Source organism: Callithrix jacchus, chromosome 1 (assembly GCF_049354715.1).
Source record: "Callithrix jacchus isolate 240 chromosome 1, calJac240_pri, whole genome shotgun sequence".
NCBI lineage: Eukaryota > Metazoa > Chordata > Mammalia > Primates > Cebidae > Callithrix > Callithrix jacchus.
Window position 1 is genome coordinate 37,493,204 of NC_133502.1, and position 16,458 is coordinate 37,509,661.

Below are 16,458 nucleotides of genomic sequence, written 5' to 3' on the forward strand. Positions count from 1 at the left end.
ACTGAATCCCTTTTCTGAGGTAAATCCAAAGCCCTTTCCCCACCCCACCCACCCTTCTTTTTCAACTTATTTAAAAGAGGGATAAAACTACTTCTCGTCTTCTGTTTGGGGGAGTGAGTGCTATCTGATACAGTGATTCCTATTTTTGGCCCAGCAACCATCATGAATAATCTGGTTAGTGTGTTTTTTCTGAGCACTGCTTGGCAGTCATAAGCAAATGCATTAAGTCAGAACAATAAGTACATTGATCCCCTGAATATATTACTATTAGATTCAGTATTCTAGATGGTGTGGGGCTCAGAAAATGATACCCCAAAACAAAGGCCTCAGAAGCAAAAGTCTCTCTCTGACCTCCTGCCCTCTTTTCCCTTGACCCTTATTCTCTCTCAAGGCAAGTCATAAGAACTAGAATCTGTTTCCCCCAAGGTGATCATAGAATCCAGAAACCATCCTCACCAGTCAGCTGTAGGGCCTAAAAGTATTGCTCTAACTTCCCCTCCTCCCACACCCACCACTTTTGTGTGTATTAGCTGGCCATAAAGAAATGGAGACCCTCCTTCCAGGGGAGTTCTATTCCATACATGGAATGTGCACAGAGTCCAAGAGAGTCTGAACAGAGCGGCCTTGCTGAATTTCCCCATTCAGTCTATTAGCATTAGATGATACCACTTGCCCAATCATATCTCTACACAACTGTCCACACTTTATTGAACCTAACCATAAAAATGAATAATTTCCCCTGTATCTTTGAGTCTTCAAAGGTTTCATGTCACCTAAAACTACAATCAAATATTAAATTTCAAAAATCAAATTTCTTATGCTCTTCTCTTGTTAACTCGTCTTTGCTGTAGGGGTGTCTGCCTTGGTTCTTGCGATAGGGAGGAAAGAGATCACTCTCTTTCCACTCCTACAATGAAGAGGAACTAGCAGGATATTTACTTCATCGAGCTTAAAAAGTGACTGAAAATGAAATTTCAACTGGCAACAGAAAGGGAGATTCTATCTGGCTTTCTTTCTCAATGTTCCAGTATCATTTTGAGATTATAACAAGACATGTTTGTCATCACGACTTTGTTAGCCTTCCAAAAGAAGTTCAGGATTAACCAGAAAATATATTATTTAGAATAAGACATTAATAATACATTCTTCAAGGAAACAGATACAAAATAAGCCAATAAATCTCGTCAAAACTAATTATCAAAACTGGATCACAAGATGTATACCAAATATGCATTTGCATTTGTGCCTGAGCACTGGAGCCCAGAAAGACTCATCCTATCACTGGCAGATGCATCCCAAGAATTGGCAATGTTGAGTCCTATCATCACAATGCTTCTTTCTGTTAAACCGTTTAAAATGTTTGACAAATGCGTTGCAAAACTATCCAAGGAAATGCTTCCCTTCCAGGGATTAGATTCTTGAAGCATACCATTGACACTGGCCTTTGTCAGTGATTCAGCCTACATTAGCAAAAGAAAGCTTCTTACAGACAGACTAGGCTCTTAAGAACCCTCTAAAGAGAACACTGAGGGCTTTGTTTTTGCTTCTTCACATGTTGTTAATGAAAGTTTAACTGAGGGAAAGAAGGTAGTTCTTTGTCCTCAGAGATTTGGCTTTCTTTTTCTTTCTTTCTTGTACTTCTTTTATATAAATAACAATTATTTCCAATCTTTACCATGTTAAGACTGTAGTCTAATCAGATCACAAAGAGACAAATGACTTGATTTCTAATTAAATAGAAAGAAATCATCTAAGAGAATGATCTTTCTCTCAAGTGTGTACAGCTACTGAAAAGCCTTTTTCCTTTGCCAGGAAAGAAAAAAACAAAAACAAAAACTCAAAGCTACAGAAATTGGGAATTTGGCTACAGATGAATATTTTTCCACATAATAGGACAGTGCTACAGAATGGGTTCTTAGACAAATTTTCCTTTTATTTGAGTAATTTTTTACTGTGACGTAGCTTGACTCTTTCACTTGGTTTCCCATTTACTTTCTTGAAGTCTTGTTTCTAATTAAAAACTAACCTTATCTCTCATTATTTGTTTATACTGTCAGATGTCTTCATTTTCTTATTTTATTCTTTATTTCATTTCCAGAAACCACTGACTTCACAAAGAAACTTCAATAGCTCATCATGGTACTCAAAAACTCTTCCTCCTTGAGATGGACAAAGTTGCATCTAAGCCTAAACTTGATTATGTGCGGCAGCACATTTTTCCTCACATTCAAATGTAGAAGCAGAGTAAAACAGCACAGTTTACCCTCTCTGAATCCCATATCTTATTATTGTTTCTTATTTGAATATGAAGGCATATTATGCATCTAATATTATACAAGACGTGAAATGATGAAAGAATATCCCCAACCTCCAAACCATGGGGATTTGGGGAGGTTTAATACAAGACCTCTTATCTGACACAATGACACAATCAGGATTTATATAGCATCATTAAGTGAAAAGTCATTTAGTGTAGGAAATATATGTGTACATACACACAAACACATTGTATTTTAACTTAATATTGTTGAATAATATTATATTTAAATTTTCAGTGCCACAAAAGGAGTAGCACTGGAATATAAATTCTCTCAGCAAGGCAAACTTACTTCTATAGAAGGGTATGTTGCACAGATGGAGCAATGACGAGTGCACGTCTGGACAAGGGAGGAGAAGGGGTTCTTATTCCTGATGCAGGTAGCCCCTACTGCTATGTTGCTCGCCTATTGGCTAGGGATAGACTTCACAGTCTAAGCTAATTTCGATTGGTTATTTTAAAGAGAGCAGGGGTATGAGCCAGACTGGCGGGGTGGGTAGTTTGGCAGGAAGGACAGTAATGGGACGGGTGAGAGGAGGTGACCAGGGATGACTCAGGTCAAAGCAGGTGACCAAGGCAGGTGACTGGAGCAGGTGACTGGGATGACTCAGGACAGAACAGGGAACCAGGAGAATAGGATGTTGTCAGGCTTCCATGTGCAAGTCCAGACCCAGAAAATCTAAAGTCCTGCCTGCCTCAGCTGATCACCCTTACACCCCTACCCCACCCCTGCCTGCTAGCTGTTATCCTGCTCTCTTTAAAATAGCAAATCAAAACTGAACATCATTCATAATGTTTTGAGGAAGATTATTTGAGATGATTTTTGCAAAATGATTAAGAAATTTGCAGTTATTGTAAATGGTCAAGTTTTTCAAATCTAGTACCCCTACTTAGTGCTATCTATGTGACCTGCTATTTTTCATGTCTTGGCAATTTTCTCTTTTCACATATCTTCGTTAGTATTTCTGAAAACATCTGCTTTGTCTTTCATCCTTTTTGACAGATGCAGATGAGTAATCACTAATTAGATGGTAATAAAGACCATGGAAGTCCCCCTTATCCACAGAGAATACATTCCAAGACCCCAGTGGATAACTGAGACCTTGGATAGTATCAAAGCCTATATAATATATTATGCTTTTCTTGCTTACATACCTATGATAAAGTTCACTTTTATAAATTAGGCACTGTAAGAGATTCACAACAATAACAATAAAATAGAACAATTACGTCAATATTCAGAATGGCACACAATTTAAAACTTATGAATTGTTTGTTTTTAAAATTTCATCTAGTATTTTCAGACTGCAGTTGACAGTGGGCAACTAAAACCACAGAAAGTGAAACTGCAGATAAGGGGAACTAATGTACAACATGAAGAGTCCTCACTTCTGATGACTTTAGATGACGTAATTGATCACCATTGTTCCTTGAAAACATTGGATGTTACTTTCTCTATAGCATAGAGCCATACATTTATTCTCTTAGTTCTAGACTTGTTTTTATGAACTTCTGGACCCACCATAAGTAAACAAGCCTTCTATTCTTTTATGCTTCTCTACAGATACACAGAGAAGTATTGTCCTGTATTTTATTATTAATAAACAGTTCAATTTCCTTCCCTAAATAAACAAAAAAGTAGGTGAGTTTTTCTCTCAAATACCGTTATGTTTTTGGAACAAGCTTTTCAAACGTTTCATTCTATATTCCCATAACACTCAAACACCACCTGAGTATATACAAAATAAAATGTTTTTTTGTCTTTTTGGTTTTTTACCAGGAACACATGCACTTTATTGAACACAACTGTGGAAAAGTGTGTGAGGGTAAAAGGCTGATACAGGATTGGCTGGGGGCAGGGTGAGAAATGGAAGCTGGAGTAAGTCGGAGACAGGTCATGAGCAGAGCCTCTGGCCAGGATGATTCCTCTGTATCTACTAATAGGCTTGCAGAATCAGTATTGGGATGATGATCAGCAGAATGGTCATGATGATACCCAATATCAGGGCCCAGATGTTCAGGCACTTGGCGGTGGAGGCGTAGGCCTGGGCCCCGGTCAGGTCGCCAACCATTTTTCTGTCCCTAGACTTCACGGAGTAGGCAAACACTATGAAACCCAGGCAGCAGAAGTTCACGAAGAGGGTGTTGAACAGGGACCAGATGACATGGTCGGGCACGGAGGTCTTGCTTCCGATGTGGATCACGGTGGATGTCGGGGGTGCATGGTTGTGGGGCACCCCCAGCGCAGCCACCTCATATTCCTCCTTCAGCATCTCATAGTTCGGGGAACGGTTGGTGCTGGCAAGAGTGAAGAAGGTTTGGATGGTGTGGTCCATGGTGTCCAGGGAAGATTCGACATAAGTTTTTGACAAGTTTAAAAATGATAATAAACAGGACTGGGCACGGTGTCTCACCCTGTAATCCCAGCACTTTGGGAGGCCAAGGCGGGTGGATCACTTAAGGTTGGGAGTTCGAGACCAGCCTGATCAACATAGAGAAACCCCATCTCTACTAAAAATACAAAATTAGCTGGGTGTGGTGGCGCACACCTATAATCCCAGCTCTTGGGGAGGCTGAGGAAGGAGAATCACTGAAACCCAAGAGGTAGAGTTTGTCGTGAGCTAAGATCGTACCATTGTACTCCAACCTGGACAACAAGAGTGAAACTCTGTCAAAAGAAAGAAAGAAAAAAAGAAGAAAAAGAAAAGAAATCTTAAAAATATATATAATAAATGGAAATTATTTAGTGCAATATCTGGTGCATACTAAGCAAGCACTCAATATGTAATCACTACCAGTATTGTCATTTCTTATCAAAGTATATACAAATAAAACAATTAAAACCTTATGGAATGGGAAAGAAGGATACATTTATAGATGGTTGGTATAGATCTATGAACAACCATTTTTACTTATATAAAACATTTAATATATTATGTGGTTTAGAACTTATTGTGTATCAATAGGTGAGAGAAGAGATTAATCAATAATTAGTTTTCAGAATGGCTAATTAACTATTTTGGAGAAAATTGTGGGAACACTCCCATGTGAGACTCCCAAGTAGTGGGTCACACCATATGGTTGAGCTTGATCCCAGACACGGGCCCCCTGTTGGAGGTAGTTGAGCTATGGGGAAGAAGGACTGCAAGAAGGCTTCTGTGATATACAAAAAATAACATGAGTTATTACTCTGTTGTGCTGATGTGATGGGAGGCACGGTGTCCACTTTTGGTTCTCACGGTGTCCACTTTTGTTCTCACGGTGTCCACTTTTGTTCTCACGGTGTCCACTTTTGGTTCTCACAGTGTCCACTTTTGGTTCTCACGGTGTCCACTTTTGTTCTCACGGTGTCCACTTTTGGTTCTCACGGTGTCCACTTTTGTTCTCACGGTGTCCACTTTTGTTTCACTAGTCATTATAGTTTCTTCTTAAAGTTATGACTTAAATCTTCAAAGCAAGCTGATAGTAAAAATTGCTTTGTTTATGTCTTTCCTGCACCTGGACCCTTGATATGGTATTTACAATACTGCTTGTGACTTAATGATTTATAATGTAGCCTGTGATTTTCTTGTGAAATTCCTGCCCTAGATAAATAGTTTCTTTTGAACTTCTAAACTTAGATATTGCACCTGGACTCTTGTGATTGATAATTGCACCCCCCGCTTTAATCTGATTATGTATCTCCCTGTTCCCAGCATATTTATCCAAAATATGGTGACTTGTGATTGTATTGTAAAACTTTCTGTTCCCACGAAACACTGATCCTATGATGTAAACACTTCTACTTGTAATGTATATAACCAGACCCTGAGTTCAATAAAGTTGTTGGTGAAGCATCTGACTTCTCAACCCTCCAGACCCCGTCTTTTCTTTCTTCTTCTCTTCCGCACACCCCGCTTTCCAGGTTGGGACCCTCTTGCTGGCCAAGAGCCCCCCGGCAGACGTGCCAGCCCCCATAAAAATGAATTCCTCATTGATGACAGATGAAATTTTTCAATATTTATTTTAAGTAAGGTAAAATATAGGTGAATATCTGATATTTAACACAGAATAATATTCTAAGCTTACTAGTAATTGGGAAAGGAAGAGTAATATATTTGGTAGCATTAAAATGTAAAGCTTTGTTGTATAAAAAAGCAACTAAAAGCTAAAGGAAACCATAAAACATAGGGAAAAAATAATGCAAATATCAGAAAAAGTTAATAATTTTATTTAAAAAGTATATGCATCAATAAGAAGTATATTAGGAATCAATAGAAAAATGGACACAAGATAAATATGAGAGAAAATTTTGACCTCTGCTAGTACAAATGATTAAAATATTTTAAAGTATTAATACTCAATGCTAGCAATAGTGCAGTGAAATGGTGTCTTCAGACAACACAGAGGCAATTCCAGGGGCTACAACCTTTCTTAAAAACCATTTGGCAATATATATCAAAAGCTTTCTACCCCTTGATTTTAAGATTCTGTCTTAAGAAAATTATCTAGGTGTTGCTTACTAGGGGAAAGGTTAAATAAAGTTTTGATATAGCTATATGGTAAAATATTACATGGTCATTAAAAGTAATGTATAAGAAGGGCACTTAAAACATAAAAAATGTTTATAATGTTAGTATAATAATACTAAGAATAAAATAGCAGGCTCTACCTTGTCTTGTGTAACAATCATTAACATACCAAATTTTTCTGTGTTATTTAACACATCACAAGTGATAGAAGCCCAGTTGAAATCGAACATGGTACCAAGAGGATTTCATGGAGGTGTCAAGTAGCCAGACAAAGGGCAGAGTACAGCTTGGTCAAAGGAGTGGCTGGAATCAGACACCAAAAAGTATCAGAACATCCTGGCCCCACTCTAATTCCAAAGTCATGTTCAGATTGACTTGTGTTATATTCTAAGGAATATGGCCATCTGGTGTCCTGGGGTCTAATAACTCATAGCTTTGCCTACACTTTGCCTATGACTTTAGTTAACATTCTAAGGAAAACAATTCACTGAACTACTTTGGGTTAGCTATTTCCACCCCTGGACAAATCATTGTGGCCAAGAAGGCAGGTTTCTGGGATTGAAAAACACACTTGAAACACATAATTGACAAAGCAAGACAGCCGTTCTGCAAAGGAATAGAGGCACTGGGCAGACAGTAAGTGTTCATGGCAATTTAGATCTTCATTAAACAGAAACATTTCTGAAATTAATCTCTCCGATAGTCCTCAATAAAACAAAAACAACACATAAAAATGGAAACATACCACTATGTTTTAAACTTTGTATGAAAATACAAGTCCAAGGGTGAAAACCATTGCAAAATGGCCACTTCTTAAAGAAGTAAACATTATGTCATTTAGTCTTCACAACTCCTTGGGGTGATACTACTTCTAATTTACAGATAAACAAAAAATCATACTTTACTAAGTTACTTGGTTACTGGTTGATATTCCAGAGAAGATGAATACTTAGGAAGCTTGATTCCAATGCCTGTAGTTCAAACATTATAACATAAATGCAATAAGAATTAATCAAGATGGACATTCAAAGATTTGCAGGAAAAGATAAAGGAATTTTGGTAAGCATGCACAGGAACCTAGCTCTATTCCAAGTGTTTTCTAATCGCTGGATTCTCTGATACTAATAATAAAAACTTCATGAAGAAGATGTTATTATTTCTATTTTACAGACAAGCAAATGGAGGCTAGAGAGGTAGAATAACTAATAAAGTGTATTAGTACATTCTTATGCTGCTATAAAAATACTCCCCGACATTAGGTAATTTATAAAAGAACGAAGTTTAAATAAGTCACAGTTCCACATGGCTGGAAAGGTCTCAAGAAACTTAGAATCATGGCAGAAGGCAAAGGGGAAATAAAGACCTTCTTCACATGCAGCAGGAGAGAGAAGAGTGAGTGTAGGAAAAACTACCATTTATAAAACCATGAGATCTTGTGAGAATTCACTTACAATCACAAGAACAGCATGAGGGAGGGAAACCACCTCCATAATCCAGTCACTTCCCTCCCTTGACACGTGGGGATTACAATTGTAGGTCAGATTTGGTTGGGGACACAGAGCAAAGCCATATCATGAAGTGTAGTAATAGAATAAATTCTGAATCAGCTCTGCCTAGCTCCCAGCTTATTAGAGTGAACTTTGAAGTACTATTGCCAAAGACCTCTTTCCCTAAAGGTCAGGGGCATGTGTCAGGGAGAAGTAGTTAGGGCTGTAAATATGATGTGGGCATGAAGCAGGCACCTTATCTCTTTATTTCTGATTTAGCTAAATCTCAAATAGCATGTATTTCATGATAAAATAAGATGAAAAAAAGTAAGTCACTTCTAGTATTTGCATCTGATAAAGGGTAACTTTCAAAATATATAAGGAACTCCTACAAGTCAATAGCAAAAAAAAACTAATAACCTAATATAAAAAAATGGGCTAAGGACTTAGATATTTCTTCAAATAGGACACACAAATGGTCAAAATGCATATAAAAAGATGCTCAATGTGACTAATCATCAGAGAAACACAAATCATAACCTCAGTGAGATATCACCTCACACCTGTCAGGATGACTATCCTCAAAAAAATGAAACAGTGAGAATGGACAGAAATTGGAACTCTTGTGGTGAGAATGAAAACTAATGCAGCTCCTATGAAAAACAGTATGGCAGTTCCTCAAAAAATGCCAAATGGAACTACTATATAATCCAGCAATCCCACTTCTATACATGTCCAAAAGAATTAAAATCAAGATTTTAAAGTAACGTTTACATTCCTATGTTTGTTGCAGCACTATTTACAATACCTGAAATGTGAAAACAACCTAAATGTCCACCAGTGCATGAATGGATTTTAAAATACAGTGTAAACATACAATGAATTATTATTTGCCTTTTCAAAAGAAGGAACTCCTGCAATATGTGACAACATAGTTAAACCTTGAGGACATTATGCTTAGTGAAATAAGACAGGCACAGAGGGACAAATACTGCATACTTTCACTTAGATGAGGAATCTAAAATAGTCAAACACATATAAGCAAAGAATAGAAGGGTAGTTGACAGAAGCTGGAGCAATGGGAAAATGGGAAATAGTTAATCAATAAGGATAAAATTTCACTTATATAAGATTCATAAGTCCCAGATATCTGCTGTACAACATTGTGTCTATAGATAATAATACTGTATTATATATCTAATACCTTACCACAATAAAATCAAAGTCAGAAGTCCAATTAATATTGTCTTTCTAAACAAAGTAGAGCAACCCAAGCAAAACTGCACAGTATTAGTCAATAGCCAGTGTAATAGTTCTCACACTGCTGATAAAGACATATCTGAGACTGGGTAATTTACAAAGGAAAGAGGTTTAATGGACTCACAGTTCCACATGGCTGGGAAGGCCTCACAGTCATGATGGAAGAGCAAGGGACATCTTACAAGGTGTGAGGCAAGAGAGAGTTTCTGCAGGGGAACTCCCCTTTATAAAACTATCAGATCTCATGAGACTTATTTACTATCACAAGAACAGCACAGGAGAGAACTGCCCCTTGGTTCAGTTACCTCCCACCAAGTCCAATCTACAACATGTGGGAACTATGGGAGCTACAATTCAAGATGAGATTTGGGTGGGGACACAGCCAAACCATATCAACCAATAAGATTTAAAAAATAGGTGAGATATAGTCCCCACCTTCTTAGATCTCAAAATCAAGCAGATAAGCAAAGAATACATGCAGTGTGATGAGTGTAAACTAGGAAGTATGTATAATGTGGTGGTAGCACATACACACACATTTTGTGTATTCAGCTCCAGGTTAAGGTTAAAGGCAGGCACAGAAAGCTCCTATACTGACAAGAAAGGTAAGGTGGGTTCTCCAACAACAGAAGCATCCACATTTTATGAAAAAGTGTAGGAAAATTAGCTGCTAGTCAGTTGGGGGCTTATGAGTAGCTACTAAAGAGGCTTTAATAGTATGCAAAGGAGTGTGAGGGCTTTTATTTCATGCAAAAATTTTTAAAGTTTTAAATTTATTCTGACAGTAATTTAAGTATAAAATTTTAAACAGAAGATTAATACACCCAATCAAATTTACGTCGAAGTTGCATATTTGCCCTGAAAAATGTGATCATCAGAAAAAGTCATGGTAAATTTTCTTCTTAGATTTGGTGATGAGAAGAAAGAAACTGATAATAACTGAACTTTATACTAGGGCACTTGCTTCTACTGGTGTCTAAGTTTATTTGAATATGAACTACATTGTTTCTATGTTTAAATGTATACACAGGTGTCAGTGATAACTGATAAATTGATGATTGTCCTTTGAAGATTTATCAAGAATGTTATTTTACTGAGTATCTTCTTTCTCAGCTGTCCATAAATAGGATGATTATACAAGGCTTGTGCTTAATTGACAGAAACAAACTAGTTCTATATACAAGTCTGAGTGGCTTCAGATGTCAAATCCGGAAATGACTCTTTAATCGAATGTAATCAAACTGATGGTTTTTAGTAGCAAAAATGAAAAGCTGAAAATGTCTGAGTTTCCTCTTCCTTATATCTCCATGTAATAGGTGTTCACTAAATATTAATTAAATAAATAAATGAAACTCAGTTCAGGTCTTCTCGAAGACTTATTGAAAATGTTTAGGATGTTGGAAACTGTCACTGGTAGTTCAAAGACTTGTAAGACAAAGTTCTGGTCCTATTTTTCAAACTATTATTAAACACAAGCATCTATTGTAATTCTAATGTAATCAACACAATAACAAGGTGCTGTGGAGCATACAGTTTGACTGCCTAGCCTGGAGCATGATGAGATCAGAAGAGTTTCCTGGAGTAATTGAGGCATTGGCTGAGTCTTAAAAAGGGGCTGGGGGCTGTAGCACGAGGGTTTATGAGTGACTCATATTCATTTCGCTCAATATACCAAAGACTTACAATATAATTTCACCTTGCAGAATGGTACACATTTCACCTGCCAATGCCTGGAAATCATCTTATTCACTTCTAAGTCATCTCCATTCTACCTCTACCATACCACAACAATTACAGGGAGTTTTAATTAACCATAAAGAAATTGCTGAAGTGGATGAGATTTAGTATGAAAGTTAAACTCACACAAAACAAGCAAGTTGACTGGCCTGCAAAGGCCTTTCTTCTGTGTGTACTCCTCCTGCACATCTCCTACAGACAACAGAGTTCTGTGGATCAAAGAATCCTGGAGCAACCAAGAAAAGGGTTCCTTTTGTTTTTGTTCAAAACAGTTCTGGTTAACCAGCCCCAGGCTACAAGTCTCCACATCATAAATAATTGCTACTGTGTGCAGTGAAATGCTAGTGCCTAGGGCAGTCACTAATGTCAGAGTAAGGCAGGACTCAAGTCTGCAAAAGTGTAATAATAAACTTATCTAAGGATCCAAAAAGTTTGTTGTGGATACCTTACTGAGAGAGGAAGATTCGCCTAGGGAAAGAGATAAGGGCCTCGAGATCAGATGCAAATGGATAGAATCCTGCCTCTCCTGAAAATAATTATGCGGCCTTGAGGAAATCACTCAACCTCCTTACACTTTAGGGTCCACATATGCAACCTGAAAATAATGAAGCCTTTCTTGCAGAATTACTCTGAAATTCAGTGATTTTAATCCTCTAACACAGCACCTAGCACAGAGCAGGTGCTTAATCATTGGTGTTATTTCTTTTTCTCACCATCCTAACACCTAAGGAATTCTAGTTGTTCAAAACATGTTTTGGAGAGGAAGGTGGCAACCCCAAAATATTCCCTGATCACCACTACATACCCAGGCTCATTGTTTGAGGCCAAACCTATGCCTTCTTGCTAATTGTAAATCAATAAAACATCCAGCTAAATCAGATCTATTTGTAGAACTGACAGTAGTTCAGTTTATTAAAAGAACAAAATTTTGTTTTTTAAAAAAGAGACAGAAAAAGACAATTGCAATTGCAATCAAAAGTTAGTTTAAGGCAGGGTGAGCGGGCTCACTCCTGTAATCCCCACACTTTTTGAGGCGCAGGCCGGTGGATCACTTGAGGCCAAGAGTTTGAGAGCAGCTGGCCAACATGGTGAAACTCTGTCTCTACCAAAAAATACAAAAGTTAGCCAGGCCTGATGACCTGTGCCTGTTGTCCCAGCTACTCAGGAGGTTTAGGCCGGAGAATCACTTGAACCCGAGAGGCGGAGGTTGCAGTGAGCTGAGATTACACCACTGTACTCCAGCCTGGGCAACAGAATGAGACCCTGTCTCAAAAAAAAAAAAAGATTTAAAATGGTTTGATTTTGTGTTTTCTTCTTATTTAACTGAATATAGAATTAATAAAGGTAAAGCAACTTCAAGGAAAAATTGCACTAACAAGAAGACTAGACCTATATTAGATTACATAGTAAAACAGAATTCAGGTTCTTTTAAAAAAAAATACCTTGAATCTTTAGTTTTGTCCATCTTTTGCCCATTAAGTATTTCTATATTTCTAAGGATAAGGTGCTAAGAAATGTGTATTTATTTTTAGGTGATATTTTCTGTGATCTGACATCTCACAGAGAATCTCTTTCCATTTCATTGAGTATTTCCTTGAACAGATATCAAAACTGTAAAATAGATGCTTGCGGCTTTTTTTTTCTTTATTTCACATACAGAAAAATACTATATTTTCCTTTGACCAATTAGGAACAGTTTTGAAAAGAAGAAACTCCACAATTTATATTATATTTATGAATAAAAAACAAGGAAATAGTTTGCTTTATTTATCTATTTAAGATTAGAGCAAATCAAGCTACATGACTTAGATGACAGATCTATGATAGGTCTAGATGAGTCAGTTGTCTGTAGCAATGAAATTAAGTAAGAAATTGTCAGGATTCACCATCACTTTGTATATTGAATGCAATCTAAATACTGTGCTTTATAATTTAAACATTAACTGTTAATATAAGATGCGGCCGGGCGTGGTGGCTCACACCTGTAATCCCAGCACTTTCGGAGGCCTAGGCAGGTGGATCACGAGGTCAAGAGATCGAGACCATCCTGGTCAACAGGATGAAACCCCGTCTCTACTAAAAATACAAAAAATTTGCTGGGCATGGTGGCACGTGTAATCCCAGCTACTCAGGAGGCTGAGGCAGGAGAATTGCCTGAACCAAGGAGGCAGAGGTTGCGGTGAGCCGAGATCGTGCCATTGCACTCCAGCCTGGGTAACAAGAGAAACTCCGTCTCAAAAAAAAAAAAAACAAAAAACATTGCATGAAAGGTTTACTTTGCAAACTGAGAGATTTAAAATGATGACTTTTACATTCCTGTCTGTAGGAACTATTCACAATACTATGGGTTCGGCCGAGAGGGCTTAGCAGTTAGTTCTTCAGAGCTCCACTTCTCCCTCCTTACTGTGGAGTTTTTGCTGGGAAGTGGCTGCTTTATGAAAGATTACATTTCCTAATCCCCTCCTACTTTCATCTACATATGGGCATATAGATGACTTATCCCAGTGGAAAAGGAGCAGGAACAATATATGTCACTTCCCTTTCAACATGGATAAAAAGTTAGTATGTCTTTCTTACCCACAGCCACTCCTTTTCCCTGTAAGATATCAACACCCACAGCAACCTGAGCAGCCAGGGATTGAATACAGACCACCCCTCCAGCAATCTGGACCTTACACTGCACAGGGCAAAGCCCTCCTACTCCCCCCACTAGGAACATCTGGATTGAAGTGTTAATAAACAAGGATAAATAGTTTATCTTGTTACACGACTAAAGTTTCAAGATTTGTATTTTACAGCAGCTAGCATTACTATAACTAATAGGTGGAAGCTAAAGACAATGTCACAGTGGCCTGCTGGGGCCACAGACAGAGCTTCTTATTCTTAGGAGACTCATCATGATACAGGTTTTAGCCCTCTACATCGTGTGTCTGAAGTTGACTATGCGCCAGTGACCCAAAATTCACATTAACCAAAATCACAGAAAATGAATTTATAAACCTAAATGCCACTCTATTAATTTACCAAGACTTCTATACTTACCATGCTGTCTAGAGGACCCAGGACAACTACTCCTAGAGACATATTCACCGATCTTACTTCTGACCTTCTCCTTTTTTTCCTAGACTCTATACAGAACACAATCCTTATGTTAATATACTCATTTTAAATAGTCAAGTTATAGCACAAATGAGTATATAGGTAGGACACCATTATCTCCCTGCAAATATACCTCACTCAGCAGAGATTCAGAAATAATTGCTTTTGAACCATTTCTTAAGGTGATTTACTCCACAAGTGACTACATGAATTCACTTTAAGTAGATATTTACTGGATTCCCACTAAAGGAATGACATTTCCCATCTTGCAGGGGGCACTTTGACTATGACAAAAATAGATACATATACCTTAAGGCAAGAAAAGGAGTGAGAATTAAAAAAAAAAAAAGAGTAGAACAATTAGGTATTAAGAGATAAAGAGTCCTGAAGAAAGAGGCATACATCAAATTAAAAGGATATTTCCCATGATGTCAGTATCCAGATTGCCGGCCAAGCCAAGTTAGATTATTTACAGAATCACTGTGCTTATGTTTGTGATCCATAAACATTTTGCTATGTCATCCTGCATGCCTGAAGTAAATGAACTTCTAGAATATACTTATGAAACACCAGCCTCCTATGCTATCCTTCCCTAAGAGTCAAAACTTAAGTCAAAAGCATCCCATCCAAAAGTAAAATTTCCTGTGCCAGGGATTAGAAGATCAGTTTTAATGGTCAGGATTTTCAGGATAGAAGAAAAAGAGAAACATTAAAGTAAACAAAAATTGTTCTTAGTATTAAATCTGTGTGATTCTAAGAGAACAGAATGAATCTATTGAAAAGTTTGGAGCGTAAACTCAATTCAACGTAAGAAGAATCTTAATATAAATCAAAGGCGGTGACTGAAATATGTTTTAAATGTTATGTTTTTAGCAAAATTCTATGCAGGGATTTTCTTCTAGTCTACCATGACAGAAAATACCTTGCCTATCAGTATGTTGTCCTTCCTTGTGTTTATCTGGTATACCAGATAGGATGTAAGCTTCCCCAAGGCAAGAACTGCATTGTTTTTCCTTTATACGCTTTACAACCAAGGTTCTCCAGAATAAAGTGTGCAAGGAAGATTAGCCAGTCTACTAAAATGGAGAATTCATTATTTGAATTGTTATTAATAATCTCATTCTTCTACTGATGAACTATATTTTGTAAAGCAACAGAATATCTTATTTTTAAAATATCTATTTAGAGATTGTATGCACAAAACTTCTTAATTGATAGGAGTACATGACTAAAAATTACGTAGACCACTACCTTATGGGAAATAACATAAGAAATTTTTTAAAAAATCATAAAAGAATGTGCTGTTGGGGATGTTGCCATGCTGATGGTGCGGCTGCAGAGAAAATGAAATGGATGCCCTGGAAATTGAGTTCATATCAGCAATTATGCATTGGGTGCCTACCAAATGCCAGAGGGCTGTGCCACTGGAGGAGTGACTGGGTTGTTAGAGTAAACAGAGCAAACAGTAAAATAGGTGAATCCATGACCATCTTCTCCCACCTCCCCCCCCAGGATTATCCTTTTTTTCCAAATAGTGCCGTCATCCTTATTTTCAGGTAAGGATCCCTGAAACCCAATTATTCCTGTGCAACTGAGAAACTACAATCTACACTATGGTTATTTAGCGAAAACTTATTAACATACTGAGCATGAGGTTGCCAATCTTGAAAAAAAAAAGATGGATTAATTCAAATGATTTCAGTTTTGCTCAGGATCGTCAAGTACATATACTTTTCAAATATGTGGACCAGAATCCCAAGAGACTAAATGCATATCCATATACATTTGCTGTGAGTGCCAAGAAATAATATCTCATTCTGCCCTAACAACCATCCTAACAGATACCTAAAGAGTCCTGGATGCTAATCTCCTAAATAGAGCAAGTCTGGTAACAAGATTAAAATTATAGTGATGCTTGAGTTTAATATGCATGAGGGGAAATTTGTAATTGGCAAATTATAAACATAAGGCATCCATATGATTGGGAATAGTGTGTTGCAAAAAGGAAATATCTGACACTTGTCTGGTTTTTCTTTTCTGTTTCTCC

At 37.4% G+C, this 16,458-nt stretch overlaps 1 pseudogene across 1 annotated transcript; it reads right to left on the reverse strand.

The window, feature by feature from the left end:
- Nucleotides 1-2,289: 2,289 nt before the first annotated feature.
- On the reverse strand, nucleotides 2,290-6,278 carry LOC144578131 (interferon-induced transmembrane protein 3 pseudogene; annotated as a pseudogene). The gene has a single exon (XR_013523321.1). The product of XR_013523321.1 is annotated as an interferon-induced transmembrane protein 3 pseudogene (transcript).
- Between the last annotated feature and the right edge of the window lie 10,180 nt (nucleotides 6,279-16,458).